This window comes from Python bivittatus, unplaced genomic scaffold (assembly GCF_059951505.1).
Source record: "Python bivittatus isolate LINGU-HERP-01145 unplaced genomic scaffold, Pbiv_v1 ctg000020_np1212, whole genome shotgun sequence".
Lineage (NCBI taxonomy): Eukaryota > Metazoa > Chordata > Lepidosauria > Squamata > Pythonidae > Python > Python bivittatus.
In genome coordinates this window covers 122364600-122383057 of record NW_028277030.1, presented here as the reverse complement: position 1 = coordinate 122383057, position 18458 = coordinate 122364600, and the positions used below count along the sequence as shown (strand labels likewise).

Here is an 18458-nt window from a genome sequence, read left to right as displayed (position 1 = left end):
GAAGATAACATGGGACGTCTTTTGATGCACGGCCATTGGCAGATGCTCAGTGACACTGTATGGTTATACTGTTACATTTTGTATCAGGTTTGTGTGATCCTTCTTTCCTGGAATCTGCCCAGTAATTATGCTTGCCTTTTTCTGAAATGGATGTGGTCAGCTCAGGACCAGGATAGTTGAATAACTGCATCTTCATCATTCATTCACCAGACTTATATCCCACCTTTCCTTCGAGAAGTCATGGTAGTTTACATAGCAATCTGTCTTTCCATTTTCCCCCACAACAGCAAGGTGGGGCTAAGAGTCAGAGTGAGACAAACTGGCTCCAGGTCCCTCAGAGAGCCTCCATGGGAGTGTGGACTTGAACCTGGGTCTCCCTGGTTTTAATCTAATGTCTAAACTATTGTGTTTGCTCACTCATTCTCTTTTAAGCCCTGGTATGTGTTCCTTTGTCAAGGGCACAACAAACCAAAAAACATAAACAACTACAATGTTATCAGTTTTAAAAACATTAATATGTAAGATAAAGGTCAACATTAAACATACTATATATTTTTTGGAACTTAAAACAGAAGAAACACATTTTAAACTATTTATTTTTCTTTAATACTGAAATCAAACCAGTAGGAAAAGCTAAGAAAACTCTCTATATAAAATGCCCTGGAGTTATCAAAAGAGGAACCATTTAAGAGAATGAAAGGCCTGCACTTTTCAAGGAGACTTCACTGATTTAAACTCATGTTTAAAATTATATTGTTGGCTCACCTTTAGTTATTTTTAATTTGTTTTATGTTCTTATATAAGACACAATAGACCTGCAACATCTCTAAGAGGTCTCTATAAATACAAATGTTTCTGATTATTAACAGTGCTGCTCTTAAAAATGTTTTCAATACATGAGAAGAAAGGATCAAACTACAAAAGGAAAGAGTTTTAAAGAATATATTGGTCTTTAGCTGTGTTCGCTAGCTAAAACTTTTGATTATATGACATCAGCAAATGTACTTGGAGAAAGAGCGGCTGTTCTAACATTAATGAGTTTTCTTAGTCTATAAAAATATTCTTTTGTGGACTTGCTATGTATAACTGGACAAAATAATAAGATTGGGGAAAGGGGATGAATGTATTTTTTTTTTAATTGTCAAAGAGGAAATATCCTTGGTAAATGTTTTGGAAAAACAAGGGGTAGAGTAGGAAAAATATAATCTCTAAGGATCAAGTCAATGGTAAATATTGAATGTCCTGATTTCTGAAATGCATTCTGCTTCCTACAATAAAATATTTTTTATTGGCATTTGAGATATTATTACCCTGGGTTTTTTTTTTTTAGTTTTCAGTATCTGCCCTCTTTTTTTTTTTCCTGTTATGTGTCCCACCATTAAATAATATTTGGTTGTTGAGAAAAAATATTTTTAATATGATAGATTTAATAAAGTGTATATAGATTTGATTATATATATATATATATATATATGATGGGCTGGATGAAAACCAGTCAACTGAAACTTGGTCCAGATAGAATGGAGATGCAACCGTGGACGCTTGAAGCTGGTTAGCAATGGATGGACAATGGTGTTCAACATGTGTTTGATAGAATGGTCCTGATAATTAAAGAGCCAGTTTGGTGTAGTGGTTAAGGCACAAAGGTAGAAACCAGGAGATTGTGAATTCTAGTCCTGCCAAAGGCATGAAGCCAGCTGGGTGACCTTGGGCAAGTCACTGTCTCTCAGCTCTAGGAAGCAGGCAATGGCAAACCACTTCTGAAATCTTGCCAAGAAAACTGCAGGGACTCACAACAAAGCTTCAGCTTCTTTTATTTAACTTGCTTTACGGATACTGAACATGACATAACTGATGTTGCCATATGATTCTAACTGTAATCTACAGAACACACCTGGAGTCTATAAGATTGCAAAAAAGCCAGTATGCATAGAAGAAGCTGAAGTTTGACTAAGTCAGATCTGTGGCTTAAACTTTAGTAAATGGAACTGAAAATAGCTTCCTAATACTTGTGAAGTTTTAGATGCATTCAGACTTTAATATCTAAGAATGTCTGATGATGAAAAATACATTTTGGTGCAAGTCAATTAAGTTTAATTTTTATCAGTGTTTAATGACTAGTTCTCTTCTGGAAGATTTTATAGCCCATTAACATTCTTCAAAATGATATTGTAGCTTCTGAAAGTTCTTATTCCAGTCATTCATAATTATGGCCGCTTGTGAAAATCCATCCTTTCTTCTAAAAAAAAAGGGGGGGGCGGTGGCTTAACATATGAACCTTGCTCTAGAAAAATGAAACTCTCTTTGTTTTGACATCCTTCTGTAAAAGATTAGCTGGAATTTAGCGTTTCAGTTCAATTATGTTCCTATAATTTTAAAACAATTTATCTGTTTTTTTTAAAGGAAAAAATTGTAAAAACTAAAGACTATTATAGGCTATATTTGGTTAGTCATTGTCCTTTCTGTTAGTCATGCTTTCTGTTCAAACTGTGGAACATGGTTGGGTGAAAATTTCATCCATGCTTTTTTTTAAATAAGTACAACTATCACAAATGTAGTTAGAAACAGGTGAAGGAATTGAAGACTAAAATGTTTGAAATGTGAAAAAAAGCCAAACTGCTTGACCTTTGTCCTTCCCAGTGAAATTGCTGTTAGCCTAAATTGGAATCCCCATTTTGATGATCTGTTAGCTGTGCCTGAATTGAATCCAGGTTGTTCAGATACATTGGTTCAGAAGTTGAGCAAGTTGAACAGAGTCAAGGCAATGGAAGTAACTCTTCAAAGCTCCTTGGTAAAACCATAGAGCAAATTGGATCATGACAGGTGAATCTTACTTTGATTTTTCCAGAGGCTGGGCAATCTAATTAGTTGTGCACCCTGCAGTTTAAGGTTCTTTGGTATGATTTCCCTGCTACCATTTTCCAGCAAGGTTGCAACCTCTCTCCACTCTACTTAGTTACATGGTAGGCTTTTTCCATGGGGATAAGTATACTTTCCACATTTGGTTATTGATGGGAATAATTTGAGGGGGGGGGGTGAGGTAACAATTAATAAAACGTATCTTAATAAATGGTATAGACAGAACTCAATATTTTTTTAAATAGAAAATGACACTGATGGGTATGTCCTTCCCCAGAATGAGAATATTTCCACTCTTTTAACACTCTTCACACAGTATTGGAGGAAAGAGAATGAGTTACTGAATTCACTGACTTGAATTTTTACCTGAAGCTCATGCAAATTCTCACTGAACAAGCATTTTCTTGTTGCTGAGTGCCAGTAGTTTCCAAATAATCTTCTGGAAAGCCTTAGAATATTGCTTACAAGGGATTAGCTTGATCGGCTGCTCTTTCTGAGCACAAATATCTATGTCAGTGTTGTCCAAACTTGGCCACTTTAAGATGAGTGGACTTCAATTCCCAGAATTCCCCAGCCAGCCATGCTGGCTGGGGAATTCTGGGACTTGAAGTCCACTCATCTTAAAGTGGCCAAGTTTGGACAGCACTGATCTATGTGTTCTCAAAGAAGGGTGATTTCCACTTGATTTCTTTGGTTCACTTTTATCCTTATCTGATCTTGAAGAAAAAACTAGTCCACTGCTTCAGGATCCACTACCAACAACAGCAGCAGCAACAAAAATCAAGTCAGGTCTCTTACCCTTGAGATGACTTTTGCTGACAGACTTGACCCAGAAATTTCATGGACACAGACACCTCTGGATCCACCAGACCCTTCTTTATCTGCTAGAGGTGTGCCCTTTTCCCTTCTCTTGAAAATAGAACCAGTGGCATAAATACAGCAAGGGCAGTGATGGCAGCTGCCTTGCGGCCCACAGGTACAGGAGGCTCAGCTTTAATCTTTAATAACCAATCCTGGCTGTGGTTTGCAGTAAGTCTGACAAGCACCCATTTCCTCTCCGCCTTGGAGGGCTTACAAGCAATGGGCAGTACTGGTAGCAATTCCTATGGCCTTCTGCAGCAAGTGCCCAGGAAGCAGCTGGTCTGCTATTTTAGTCTTCTTGCAGAATACTAAGTGATGCCATATTATGAAAAAATTAGGAGGGTAGTTAGCTTGCAAATGTTTACCACCAGATAAAACTGAGATGGGTGGGTGACTTTTATACATTTTGTATGGTTTTACACATCAATATAACCTATCCGTTACACTAAAGTCAATCCAAGTAAATGGATGACCAAACTGATGTGCTCTTTTGCTTTCTATGGAACCTGCTCTTTTACTTTTAGGAAGTCCTGTTTAACATCCTCTAGTAAAGAGCAGGGAAAGGTGTTCTCTACTTTGGTAAGGCTGGTAATATTTATGCCTGCAAATCCCTGAGGGTGAATAAAAATCTAAGATGAATGCAAGACATGTCATCACAATACATCATAGCAAGGGAGTAAACTATAGCCCAGCTAATAAATATTTTTAAATAAATGGAATAATAAATCCAGTCATGTACAATCTAATCTGTTGTTCTCTCTATATATTCAGCTGTGTCTCTTATTTTTGCTATGGTCCATCAGGTAGCAAATGCATCCAAAATAAATTTCTTTAGAAATAGCGTTTTGGTTTGATTTATGTGATAGACCTACCATGTGAGTTGGAGAATTAATTAGAAATGTTTGTGAGTTTTATATTTTACATTAAACTTGAAAAGGAACCCTTGCAATGAATTATAATCAACAGAATGCAATGGCAGTTTGTAATTCCTGACGGGATCTTTTCAAATTAACTTTATGCTGAAGCTGAAAATGAATAATCCAAAGCTATTTACCAAAGTCAGTTAGCTCAATTGTACAAAATAAGTCAGATACACTAAAGCCAGAATTCAAGCATATATGATTAAGCTTTTAAACCCTTTGATCTCAGCGAGATTTAGGCATGCCAGAATTTTATTTATTGCCAATGTAGAGCTGTCAGCTGTTAAGATGTATGATGTGGAAAAGTCAAATCCTTTAAAGTTAGAAATTGGGGTCACCAGATGAAACTGATTGGCAGTAAATCCTGGATAGCAACTATTTGTTCAGACAGTACATAATGATGATTGCTGACTCAGCTGCAGGACTGGTATGGTATGCATTTGATCAAATATATAATATTTATGTATGCGTGTCTTCTCAATAGATGACACATGCTTTTCAGATCTTATAATGTGACTTTAAGCCTTGAAACCATAGTGCATTATAGAATTGTTATCCTTTGCATTTCTTTTCTTTTATAATGTTATTAAATACTACAATTGAAAAGATAAAAACTAATACAAACTAAAAAATATGTAAGAGTAAAAAGAAAAATTATAAAGTGCAAAAAAGAAAATAAAATAAAAAAGAATAGAGAGAAAAATAGAAAAGAAAGAAAAATTAAACAAAAAAGAAATATATAAAGAAGTAACTTCCCCCTTCATCACAACAAGTATAAACACTTTTAGTAACTTATCACCTTCTCTTAAAATACAACAAATTCTGACTTCTTCCCATATCTCATCTCTTAACCATAAACAAAATATTAAAACCCTGTCATTCATTGCTGGTCAGCAAAAGTCCACTAAGGATTACCAGAGATAATTACATATCTATTTTAACCTTGATCAAATAAACCAACTTTATATCCTTTTCCTGTACTTTTAACAATCCTGGTTTTTAATGCCTTCAAATAATGTCCTAGAATTTTATTTCTTTTCATTGTCCCTTCTCAGGAAATCCTTCAACACTTTAACAGGTCTCTTTTGTAAATCCAGTGTAGAAGGCTATCCAAATTACTCTTCTGGTTTGTTATTTGTATATCCCTTTTAATTATTAAAATATCAACCAGTTTCATTTGTATATCCAGTATATCATCTTTTTCCATATCATTCTTGTAGCTTATCATTTTTAAATCCACATTCAAATCAATTTCAGTCTTGTCCTGTAGAGCTTATTCTTCTTCTGTAACATCATTTACACACCATCTATCTATGATGAGAGACATTCTTAAAATTAACTTCTGAGTCCATTGTTCATAAATATCCTTCAAAACATCCAATGTTAAAGTATTTTGCTCCATTCTGGGTTAACTAGTTTACTTTAAGTTTACTCCTTTAATTGTAATCTTTAGTTTCTTCTAGTTCCCTCTAGTGTCCAACCTTCAAAGTCCTGTGTTTTTTCCCCCTGAAGGAATCCAAACAACAGCAGTTTCCCACAGGAAGGATTCTTACATTTCATTTCAAAGTCTTATTTCAAGTACATCTAGACCCTTAGTCCATTTTTAACTTTCCAAAATCAACACTCTAAATACCATTTGCTGTTTATTCCAAAAAGTAATTTTTTTCCAAGTCCTTAAACTCATGCTTAAAATTTCTTTTCCTAACTAGAAGGAGACTCACCCAGTGAATGTGATAAAAACTTGCCATTCTGAAGGTTCTTAATATTTGAAAAGCAGTAAAAAAAAATAATAATTCCAAAGTGATTAAGAAATGAGGCTCAGTCGAGCTTTATGTCCATAAAGGCTACATTACAACTGTGAGTTTAGATGGAACCCCTTGACTGCCAGCCACTTGACTCATAAGCCAACTGCAAAAGCTTAGGTTCCTTCAGTCTACTCATGAGAAGCAGCTGTCTGGAGTACATGGGGGCAATCTGTTTTGCAATACAAAATCATTGACTCAAAAATTGTATACAAAAGTGAATTTCTAAGAGAAATATGCATATATAGGTACACAGGTAAAGGAAAGATCCATTTAAAAATAAATGTTTTTGCATTTTCCTTTTAAAAATTGGTGGATATGGCAGAATGGACATGGACTGGATGTTAACTGATCCATATATAGGTATTTTGGTGTCACTAGTGTAACCTTCTCAAATTATAGTTGGATGGCTTAATCTGTGGTTGTGGCTCAATAGAGCAATCTTGGCCAAGGGAGAAGAACAGAGATTTTTGTTTAATGGGAGAAGGTCTTATATTATAGATGTGGAAGAACCATTATTTTGTAAGTCCTTAACAACTTGCTGCTGAAAGGTGCTGCTGAAATGGAAGCTCCTTGACAGAAATGATCTACCAGTGGAACAGCAAAGAATCCTATGTGGTTCATCAAAGAAGAGAAGATTTTTGTTACTGTCAGGAAAGAATACTATGAGTTCTAGTCCCACCCCAGGTACAAAGCCAGTTGGGTGACCCTGGGCCAGTCACTCTCTCTCAGCTTTAGGAAGTAGGCAATGGTAAACCACTTCTGAAATCTTGCCAAGAAAACGTCAAGAATGAATTCAGGCAGTCTCCAGGAGTCAAAACTGTCTTGTAGGTAAAAAAACAAACAAGACAGGAAAGAAGAGTCAGATGAGAGGTTTATTGTCTAGTGGGACACTTTGAAATCTGGGGTTATATGCCTGTTGTGTATAACAATTTTGTTCTCTGTAATAAATAGAGAAAAAACAAAGTAAAAGATAATGATTCATGTGTCTTTTTTGCAAATTCAGTTCTTCCTGGTTCTAGAGCCCTTAGTGTTATACTAGATCTCCAAATCTTGGTTCTATCTGGTATTAATTATAGACATCACAAATAATCAGGAATACTCACACTCGAAATGGTGACATTATAATCTAGCGTTTCTCAACCTTGGCAATTTTAAGATGTGTGGACTTCAACTCCCAGAACTGCCATGGCTGGGGAATTCTGGGAGTTGAAGTCCACACATCTTTACAAAAAGATAATTTGTAATTTGTAATTTTTCCTTTTTTTTTACTTTCCATCACTTTTGTGTTCTTTCTTTCTTTCTTACTCTCTTGTTCTCCACTTCTCTCTTTGACTGTTAGTTCTTGCTTGCTTTTATCTTTACGCTTTTTATAACTTAATAAAGTTTTTATAAAAAAAAAAAGTCCTCACATCTTAAACTTGCCAAGGTTGAGAAACACTGCCATAATCACTGTTCCCTGCTTATATCACAACTTAAGAGACCAGCCTTGTGAGAAGAAATATATTTCCTTCCTTGGGCAAACTGAAGTCATATTTACAATAGGCTATTCCATTCCATTTTTTGCTAATGAAAACATTCCATTAATTGCTAGTTTGTGGTTTTCAAAGTACAGACACTGTGCCAGCAAAGAAAGGAAGTTCTACAAGTGAAGCCATCAATATTTTGTACTCTAGAAGATTTGTAAATGCTGTTAATGCAGTTTAGAAAGAAAAGAATGATTCTGTAACAGCAGGCACATTCTTTCCCTCAGCACTGCCATCAGCCAAAGTCCCCGGGGATATCTTGATAGTCGCCTGAGGTTAAGGTGGAAGAGAGGACAAATCAAAAGCTTTAAGCCCAGGCTGCAGGATCAAGTCTGCCCTGTTAGCAGATGACCTGCTCTGTAAAGGCTCAGATGAGTTGTCCCTCCCATCAGAGCAGCTTCCACACTCCACTCCTAGGCTTGAGGCTTTCCTTTTCACCTGATTCTCACTGAAAATGGACAGCTTTTTCTTCCTGCAGCCAGCCTCTACCATATGTAACTGAATGAAGCTTGATACACAGAACCATCAAATATAAGTGTTGGAAGGCACCTTGGAAGTAATCTAGTCCAGTCCCTTGTCCAGTGCAGGAGTCCACTACTACAGTCTCCTTGACAGATGGCCAGCCTGCCTGTTTAAACACCTTCAGCAAAGGAAACTCCACCACCTTTCAAGGCAGTCTGTTCCAATGTTGAACAGCTCTTTACCATTAAGATTTTCCCTCCCAGATAAGCTGTCTTACCACTAAAACTAGATGTTAGGGATGAGGTCTCTAATGCACCTTCATTGATTTGCTGATATTCTGCCTTGTATGGTAGATTTTTCACTGATCTGTAGTCTGAAGTGACCCACCTAAATGAGTCCTGCATAACAATGTAGGAGAGCCCTGCTAGATTATACCACAGGGCCTATCTACATCATCCTCCCCCATGACAACCCAGTGTTTCAAGCGGCAGCCCATTCAGGTTCCCCAGCATCTGATACTTAGAGGCAGGTAGCCTCTGAATTGAAAATAGAATACCATCTTCACAATTAGCAGACCTTAGTTTTAAGAAGTAATGAAAAAAGATGATGGAAACCCATATCATCTTCATCAATTCAGTCTGAACCATATCAAAGGCCTTTTCAGGATCCAGCAAAATTAAAACAGCTGATTCCAATTTATTTGCTGTGATAGCCATAGTATCAATCACCAGGCAAATATTGTCAGATGCTTGTGTATTTTTTATAAATCCAGCTTGAGATGGATGAATTATAGATGGTATTACTTTCTGTAGTCTCCTGGCTAGTGTTGCAGTTAATATTTTAGTATCCACATTAAACAAAGATATTGGTCTATCTATAACGTGCACATCTTGTGGAATCTTTCACAGACTTTAATATTACTGTGATATTTGGTGTTGAAGAAGTCTTTTGAGAATGCCATGGATAGCTAAGAAAACAAACAAATGACCATAGAGTTCTCATTGAAGGTACATATGACCAGGGTCAAATTATTATAGTCTAGACACATTATGCAAATATCTAGCTTTCTGGAGAAGGCTCTAATGCTGGGCAATATGGAAGGAAAGAGAAGAAGAGGATGACCAGCAGCAAGGTGGATGGACTGAATTACAGTGGCAATGGGTGCACCACTGGCAGACCTGAAAGCCCAGGTTGGGGATAGATCATCCTGGAGAAGGTCTACTGCATCTATGTGGTCACTTTAGAGTTGACACTGGCTTGATGGTATATGATCAATCCACCAATCCATTGCTGTTTCATTACAGGATTCCTTAGCTGATATAATTGAGTTTAAAATCATAAATGGATGATTAATAGATTCTGTCAGAATAAATAACTTAATTTTCCTTTAAAGTATATCCTATTTCTTAAGGTGTTTTACTTGTCATTTGTTCATACATCTGTTTTTTAAAAAAAGATTTTAATTGATATTCAGTCAATTTTCCTAAACACCTTCTTTTACAGTTCCAATGGCTTTTAAAGCACATTTTATGTGAAACAGCTCGTATTTATGTACTTGAAATAGACATGAATTGCCACCAGTGTGGTCCCCCAATTCATTTACTTGTTCACTGATAAAGTCTGTGTTTCTCTTTCAGTCTCTTGCATCCCCATTTTATTAATACATGAAAATCCAGCTCTTCAAACAACATTAACTACGTTTTCATATGCACATATGTATGTATAAAAGCATATGGGCCATTGACAGCCTTACTAACCTTTGAGCAGTAACTGGAGATTTTTAAAAAAAATTCTCAGAAAATCAAAGACTTTATTTCTTGGCAGTGTGATGTCAACACCTTGTCAGTTACCTCCTCCAGGATGCAATTACAATGAGTATTAATGATTTTGAACTTCTGGCAATGGGCTGCCTGATGAGAAGAATGCCAAGACTTTTTAAATGTAAAACTAATTGTCATATTCCAAAATTTATTAACAGTGCCTTGCCATTTAATTCGTCACCACTGGAACTCTCTCTCTATTTTCCCACGTTAGAAAGTTCTAGTAGTTTCCTTTGAAAAGTAGCAGTAGTTTCCTTTGGGTGAAGAAGCTCTGGAGGTTTAAAGCAGGGATAGGCAATTCACATTGCAGAACTGCATATTCCAGTCCAATTTGGTTTTTTTGCATATGGAGATCTTGTAGGCCCATCTCAATCCTTTAAAACCTCTGAAATAGGGGTATTTCTCTCTCTTTCAGATTTTAAAGGACAAAAAGCACCCAACAACCCTACCAAAAAACAAACCAATAAACTAACCCACCCCACAAAAAAGAAAAATCCTGAAAGCATTAGTGATCATAAAATCACTGCTGTGTCTAGGCTGCAAAATCCAGAAGACCCTGAGATCTCTAACTCTTCTCTTCTATCTCCTGATCATCCAATTGTTTGCAGTGTATAAGTTGTGGTTCTTAGCATTTCTCCAACTTAGTTGCAGAGTATGCCTGTACTTGTCTAGTTCTCAAAGCAAAGTTCATCAATGCATGATGAAACAAGGGCTTTGTTTTTCAGCTGGCTTGTCACAACCTCTGATGCTGAATAGGGCTGAGAAGTGACCACCCAAAGTCCCCCAACTAGCTTCTGTGCCTAAGGAGGATACAAACCTGGCTCTTCCCACTCCTTAGCACTTTAACCATTACACCATGCTGGCTCTCTTTTATAGCCTACATATGACAGGATTTTGAGAATGAAATTTTATCTTCTTCATTTCATTTAATGGTAAACCTGGTAAAGATCATGTGCTATGTACTAATTATCGACCTATTGCATTGATTAATGTAGGTATTAAAAATGTAACTGCTCTCAAATGTGAATAGATTTCAACAAGCAATCTCTTTAGTGATTAGGAATGATCAAGTTTATCAGAACTAGACATGGATCAAATAATATTCAGCAGATAGTAGATTTTGACTGAATAAAAGGATAAAGCTGCAATTCTATTGCTAGATGCGGAGAAAGACTTTGATAACATTTACATACAATATAGTTATATAACCTTAGCTAAATGTGGATTTTCTAAAGAATTTATAGAGTGGAGTTCTTGGTGTTCTCTGAGCTTGGTTGTTTTCTTGCAGACGTCTCGTTACCCAGCTAGGTAACATCTTCAGTGCTAGAAGGGAGTGGGGTTTGCTTTTTGTTTTATATAGTAGCTTGCCCTGTCGGTGTTGGTGGGGGCATTGTTTTCTCCTTGGTAGTTCCTTGATTAAGCTGTTGTTTACTGCTTGATTGTTTGTCTGAGTTGGGAGTTCCTTGATTAGAATATTGTTTACTGCTTAATTATTTGTCTGGTGTTAATCCTGGTGTTAATCCCTGTTTATCTGGATGTAGGCTGCTGGAGAGAATGTGTTCTGGTCTTTTTGTTTCCTTTTTAGCTTTTTATTGTCTCTTTTGAATGGTGTGTAGATGTTGTTTATCTCTGTGTGCCTGTTGATGGCTGACTTGTCTGAATACCAACCTTCCAGGAATTCCCTTGTGTTTTTGGATTTGGTCACAACACATGGACAGACTGAACCATAGTTTCAGCTGGGAAACTGTCAGCATCTTAGACCAAACTAAATCCAAAAACATGAGGCACAGATAACAAGCTCTTCCCAGGACTTTTAATCTTTGAAGATGTTAACGGTTCTATTTGAGGTCACTTTTTAGATATTTCCCCTGTAAACCATGCCGATATTGAAAATATTGCAAATGTTACTGAAAAATGTCTGGTACTTAGAAGAGCAATTAGTTCTTACTCATTATGTGGATGTTTTTCTTGGTTTGGGCTTAGATCAAGATGCTTTTAACCCTGTTTGTCTTTGAAGATGAAATACTGTAATCCACCAAAGTCTCATGTATGGTAACATGGACAGTATCTGCTATTGTCTTTCATCCTCAACTAGGAAAGGCAGCAAATTTTTGTAAGTTTAGTGTATATTTAGGAAAATTATACAGAAGATAATGTACGTAAATGGTAGTTGCACAAAAAAGTGTGAATTAGGTTTAAAAGGATTAATGACTTGCTGAGAAATTAGAAAGGAAAAAAAACCCACTGGATTTTCAATAATCCATACATCTCTACAAGATATTATTCCTATTTTATACCATCTTGGCTAGCCCAATAGTAGCAATTTCCAATATCTTACCCAACCATTCACTTAAAAAAAAAAAAAAAAGCTGAATTTCTCTGTTTGACTAACACAATTATAATACAGTGAATAACTTTATTTTTTATGTACTTATACTGAAAATCTCTAGAATGTGATCCAATAAAAGGTGCCATTTATTTGACACTCTTTTTGAAAAGCTACCTTTTTGGGTTAGGTCTATAAAATATGATCTAACTACTCTAGCATCAGGACTACCCCAGTTACAACATCCAAACTTCTTTTCTTTCTTTCCAAGAATGTTCTTTAGTTATCCTTGGCAAGCATGCTCTTATATCCTTGGTTTCACAGGAAAATTGTTTGAATTTATGCTGTATCAAACAGAACTAATGGGCACCATGAATTTTCCTCTCACAGTGACTTTCTGAACAGAAACTGAGTGTTTTCCTCTTTGAGACATTTGTCTTTCATGCAGGGGCTGCCAGAGAATGTTGACAATGAAGACAGACTCTTGATCACACCAGCACATGCAACATGGAAGTGAATTTAAGAGTCCTCCCTGGATTATGCATGTAAAGTTTACTATTTTGCTGTCACCATTTTTAACTTCTATATCAAAACACTACTGGCATTATTTAGAAGCTCAAAATAATAATAAAAAGATCAGAAAAGAAAACTTTCTGTTCTTGGTTTTAGGATGTTTTGATTCATGATTCAAATAAGAGAAAGTATCACCACCACAATCTGATGGTCAACAATAGGTAATGTTTAATGCAAGTAAGTAAAATTTCTTTTTACTTGGCTCTTTACTTTTAAAAGAAGCTCTGTCCTGTGAAACAATATGGAGTTGTCTAATTTTCTCAGAACAGTGAAGTTTGCTTAAGGTATGTCCTATAAATTTTGTAGGTTGAGATTGGAATTTGGATTTCTTCTAGACTAAAGCAAAACTTTGGGGCCAATGTCCAGTGGGCCTTTACTTCCTCCCCACCATTTCCCCTGGTATCTCTCCTTTCTCTCTAAGTCTCAAGGCCCATTCAGAAGAAAGCAAGGCAGTTAAAGGCAACTGCTCTATCTCCTTACTTTGCAACTCATAAAAGGCAGATTAAGGATGGTGATAGCAAGAAGGGCATGTGAACAAGCAGCAGCCAGCCAAGTAGGTTTGGGGCAGTGGCAGTGAGTATATTACAGGAATGTGAGCCTCAGTAGATGCTCAACAATGCCTATTCCTGGCATAGAGTGGCTGGTTTTGTACAACAAGCTACTTCAGGTATATGATGGTATTGGATAATGTGTAATGCATTTTGCATGAACTCAGCCTTGTTATATGAACAAGGCTATTGTGTTTAGCCAAATAAGGCATGTTATATGAACATAACAATTATATTTTGTTAACTGGGTTTAGGATTTAATGTGCTGTATGGACCCAGCCATTTTGTTCAAATCCAATTCTCTATTCACCAGACTGATATGTTGAACAGTATTAATGTTCGTTTGCATCTCTTCCTCTTCTTCCATCTTTGTTCTTTCAACTCTGAGATCCTGTCCTGTGCCCTAAGCATTTCAGAATGAAAAATATATATGCACAGATCTCCCTCCATGCCCAATTATTTGGTTAATCTTGTAATCTCCATGGTTCTGACTCATGGTTTTTCCAGCCCAGTGATTCCCTGGGGCACTAGGCACTGGGCCAGAGCATGATTAGTCCTCTGGTGTGATGTACATTAGGTTTTTTTGTTTGTTTGATAACCTGTTTACTGTTTTAATCTAATGTTTGCCACCCAGAGTTGCATTTGTGAGTTGGGGAGTGATATAAATTGAATCAATCAATCAATCCTCACTTTTTATAGTCAGGAATACTGAATAGCACTTTACATGAACAATGAACCATAGAAGGTTGTGGGGTCCTAATGTTCAAACCAAAACATTATTTAATTATGTTCTTCTGCTAGGGAGCAGTTAGTTTTCTTAAAATAGGCTGCAGCCAAGCAGAAACCCTGCTGGGTAATTAAAGAAATGCCATGGTTTGTAGCCTTTTTTTCCCACATGAAGGACACAAATGACAGAAACATTTTTTTCTGAACATGCTTGAAATTAATGTCCGTTTTAAAAGTACAAGTGTTCTTTTTGTGCCTTGATCTGATAAAAAGAGGTCTTTCCTCATTCCTTGAGAATATAATACCCCATCATGTTTGTGCTGGAAAATTGCCTAGATAAGGCAATGGTTAGAGGAAAATTGTTTCCAACCCTAAAGCCACAGGACTGTACCTTGTTACAGTTAGTTTCCCTCCCAATAGCCTTAGTTAAGAATGTGCAAAAAAAAAAACAAAAAAACAAGTGCTTAGGCCTATCTTACCTGATTTTTGCAATATCTGAGTAGATCTAAATCATCTAAAAAGTTTAACCCAGTGGACAGCAACCTGCGCTTCTTGGACCACAATAGGCCACAAGTTGATCTTAAGCACTTTCCGCAAGTAATCAGTCTAAACCAGTGTTTCTCAACCTCAGGGACTTTAAGATGTATGGACTTCAACTCCCAGAATGCTGGCTGGGGAATCCTGGGAGTTGAAGCCCACACATCTTAAAGTCCTTGAGGCTGAGAAATACTAGTATAAGCATTCCCAGGCAATTTTAACAATATAGGACCAGAGAATCTTAGGGTTGGGAGGGACTTTAGAAGTTCCCTGCCCATCACATGAATCCTCAGACCATCTCAGCAAAAGGTTGTCCATACTTTCTTTGAAAGCCTCCAGTAATGGTACACCCAGGATTCCAGGTGACTATTCCACTGCTTAAGAGCAGTCAGGAAATTGTCCCTTATTTTGAATCTGGATTTCTCTCTCTGTATTCTTGAAGAAAATATGTGGCAGCCATTACAAAAAGTCAGATAAGCCCAGGAAGACAGGAAGGGGTGAGGAAGAAACTCAAGACTGGCCTGCCTTGAGTGTCTTAGGTATAAGAGGGAGGAAAAGAGAAACTGTCAAGCTTTCGAGATTCTGTTATTATACTGTAGGCTATATCAATATGTCAAGCTATATCAGTAGAGAGTTCTAGTATTACTTTTGGTATCTGTTTCCTGACCTGGCCTTCCTTGAAGGGCTGACATAAAGCTTCTGCCCACGGGTTCTTGTCCTACCCTCAGGCACTACAGAGAATAAATCTTTTAACTCCCCTTCATGGGATTTAGCCTCCAAACCTATCACCATTTTTGTTGCTCTTTGCACTCTTTTCAGTTCCTCAACATCCTACTTGTATTGTGGCGACAAAACTTGTACATGGTATTTTAGTCACAGTCTGACCAGTGCAGGGTAGAATGGAACTATCACTTCTGGTGATTTTGACATTATACCTTTGTTGATGCAGCCCAAGATTGCATGGGCTCTTTTGGCAGCTGCAGCACCCTGCTGGCTCATGCTTAATATGTGGCCTACCAGGACATTGAAATCCTTGTCACAAGTACTACTCCTAAGCCAGGCACCATCTATCTTGTACTGATTTTTCCAATCTAAATGTAGAACTCTACATTTCTTGTCACTAAACTGCATTTTGTTGAAATGTTCAAGTCTATCAAAATCCTTTTGAACCTTGAGCCTGTCTTCTGAGGTGTTAGCAATTGTCAGCCCTTTGAGGTAGTCTACACAAGAAGCACTAACCATGAGTACTAACACCATCTTTATTATAAGGTTACAGTAACAGAATTTTGCAAGTCTGAAAGTACCTCTCCCCTCGTTCAGGCTCAGATTTTGTTTATCAGACCATTGTCTAGGCTGTGGTTCTTCCTCCTGTGTCCCAAGGTCATTTCCACAGCAATCCACCCAGCTTTATGTCATCTGCAATTTTGCTGAGCATCCCTTTTATCCTGTCATCTGAGTCATTTACAAAAATGAAGAGCACTAGGCCCAGGACAGAACCCTGAGGTACCTCTCTGCATATCTGTCTCCATGTAGACATAGATCCATGAAGGACCTCATGCTGGGTATGGTTGTTCAACCAACTGCAGTTGGTTATCAAATGCCTTACTGAAGGCTTGGTCCACTACCTCCACAGCATTCCCTTGGTCACTGTCAGCCCCACTTGGAAGACCAGACCAGGAAATCAACTCCACAGAAAGATTAAAACTACCTTTATTGAGATTGGCTATAATAACCAAATCTTGCAAATCTGATTGTGCAGTATTCTCCCCTCTTCTTATACCCATGGGAATCAGAGAGACATCTGCTGCTTCCGAATATAATCTTGTTTCCTGGAGCTTAAAAAGTGTTTCAGCTCCCTTTGCCTACGTAATGGTTCCTGTGTATTTCCATCAAGGTCATCTTCCTTGCTCTCTATACCCACTTATCTACTCATTTTGTCAAAAAAGCAACAAGATTAGTCTGACACGACCTATTTTTAACAAAGCCATGCTGGCTTCTACAAATCACCTTGTTCCTTTCTAAATGCTTACAAACCCACTCCTTGATTATCTTTTCTAGGATTTTCCTAGGTATTGATGGCAAGCTGATTGATCTGTAATTTCCTGGGTCCGCTTTTGGAACAATGTTGGCTCTTCTCCAACCTTCTGGCACTTCCCCTGTACTTCAGGAGTTCACAAAAATTACAGTTAGTGGTTGTGAGGTCACATCTGCCACCCTGGGATATATTTCATCTGGCTCTGGTAACTTGAATTCATTCAAAGCAGCTAGGTATTCTCTCACCACTGCCTTGCCTATTTTGACCTGCATTTCTCCTGTGCCCCACATGGGGCACTTTTTGACAGGTTGGACCACTTTTTCCTTTTGCAAAAAGACAGATGCAAAATAAGAATTAAGTAGGTCAGCCTTTTTCCTCTTGTCTCTTGCCATCTTCTCCAGCCAGTGGACTTAATGCTTCCTGGATTTTCCTTTTGTCCTCTATGTTGTGGGCACCTCATAAAATGGCTGCTATGGGGGGAGGTCTATTCAGTCACTCAGTGCTTGCCAATACCCATTTTCCAGAAGGCCAACGGGGGGCAGTGTTCCAGCTGTCCACTCTAACTTTCACTCCAGACAATCCCTACCAATCCCAAATTGACCTTTGACTTATCTTGGACAGGTGGTATGCTACCAAGCAAAGAACTGAACTGCAGGCATCTTCCATTTTTATTTTGTAAGAATTGGCAGACTCTAATCTTCAGCACATCATTATAGACGCTGAAACGTTTGCTGTGTCCTGCCAGAATCCAAAATCTGCATGAGATGTTGGCACCTGAACTATCCGACGGCATTTGATATTGAGCTTGTAGATGATCCCACCCTGACAAATTCTGACAATTCACACTTTTTTTTTTTTAGCAACTGAGCAGAAAAAACACAGAGTACTATAGTTATGCTTGCTGGTCCCACATGCAGTTACTCCTTAATTCTTTACTTTCATTCAGCAAAGGAGGTTTGAAGAGCAGCTGTGAATTCCTGTTCAGTTCTCCTTGAGACATCCTTGCTCAGCGTGAGATCAGCTGAGAATGAGAGAGAAATAGATATATGGATAGGAAGTGGGTGCCGCACGTGCAGCCCAGATCTCCTACACATATTCACCCTTGTATGCTTGAAGGAATGCATGAAGAGGCCTTTTGCTTCCCTGTTTAACTGGCTTGCTTGTGTGATTGTGCTGTAGCTCAGGCTCAAATTTAGTTAATCCATAAACAAGTTCCTGAGGATAAGCAGCCAGATTTCTTCCTTGGCATGGGAATGATAGCAACAACAGGAAAAAAACACATTATACTCATTTTGCTTTGGAAGAAGATGAAGTCATCTCTTCCCACTTCTTTTGGAAGGCATAGGATAGTAGACCAGCTGTCTCCTTGGCAAGAACTGGATGAAAAATAAAAAGGAAAGAAACCAGTTCTTTCTTCCTTGATTGGGGATGATATGAAACTTTAATTTATGTGCATCAAAGAA

The 18458-nt window shown here is 37.6% G+C and overlaps 1 long non-coding RNA gene across 1 annotated transcript in view; it reads left to right on the top strand.

The window, feature by feature from the left end:
* LOC148217172 (uncharacterized) overlaps nt 1-13173 on the top strand; it is a 33297-nt gene extending 20124 nt beyond the window's left edge. The window contains exon 4 of the long non-coding RNA XR_015798041.1: nt 13025-13173. This is a non-coding gene — a long non-coding RNA (uncharacterized LOC148217172). The remainder of the gene's footprint in view (nt 1-13024) is intronic.
* The last annotated feature ends 5285 nt before the right edge of the window (nt 13174-18458 follow it).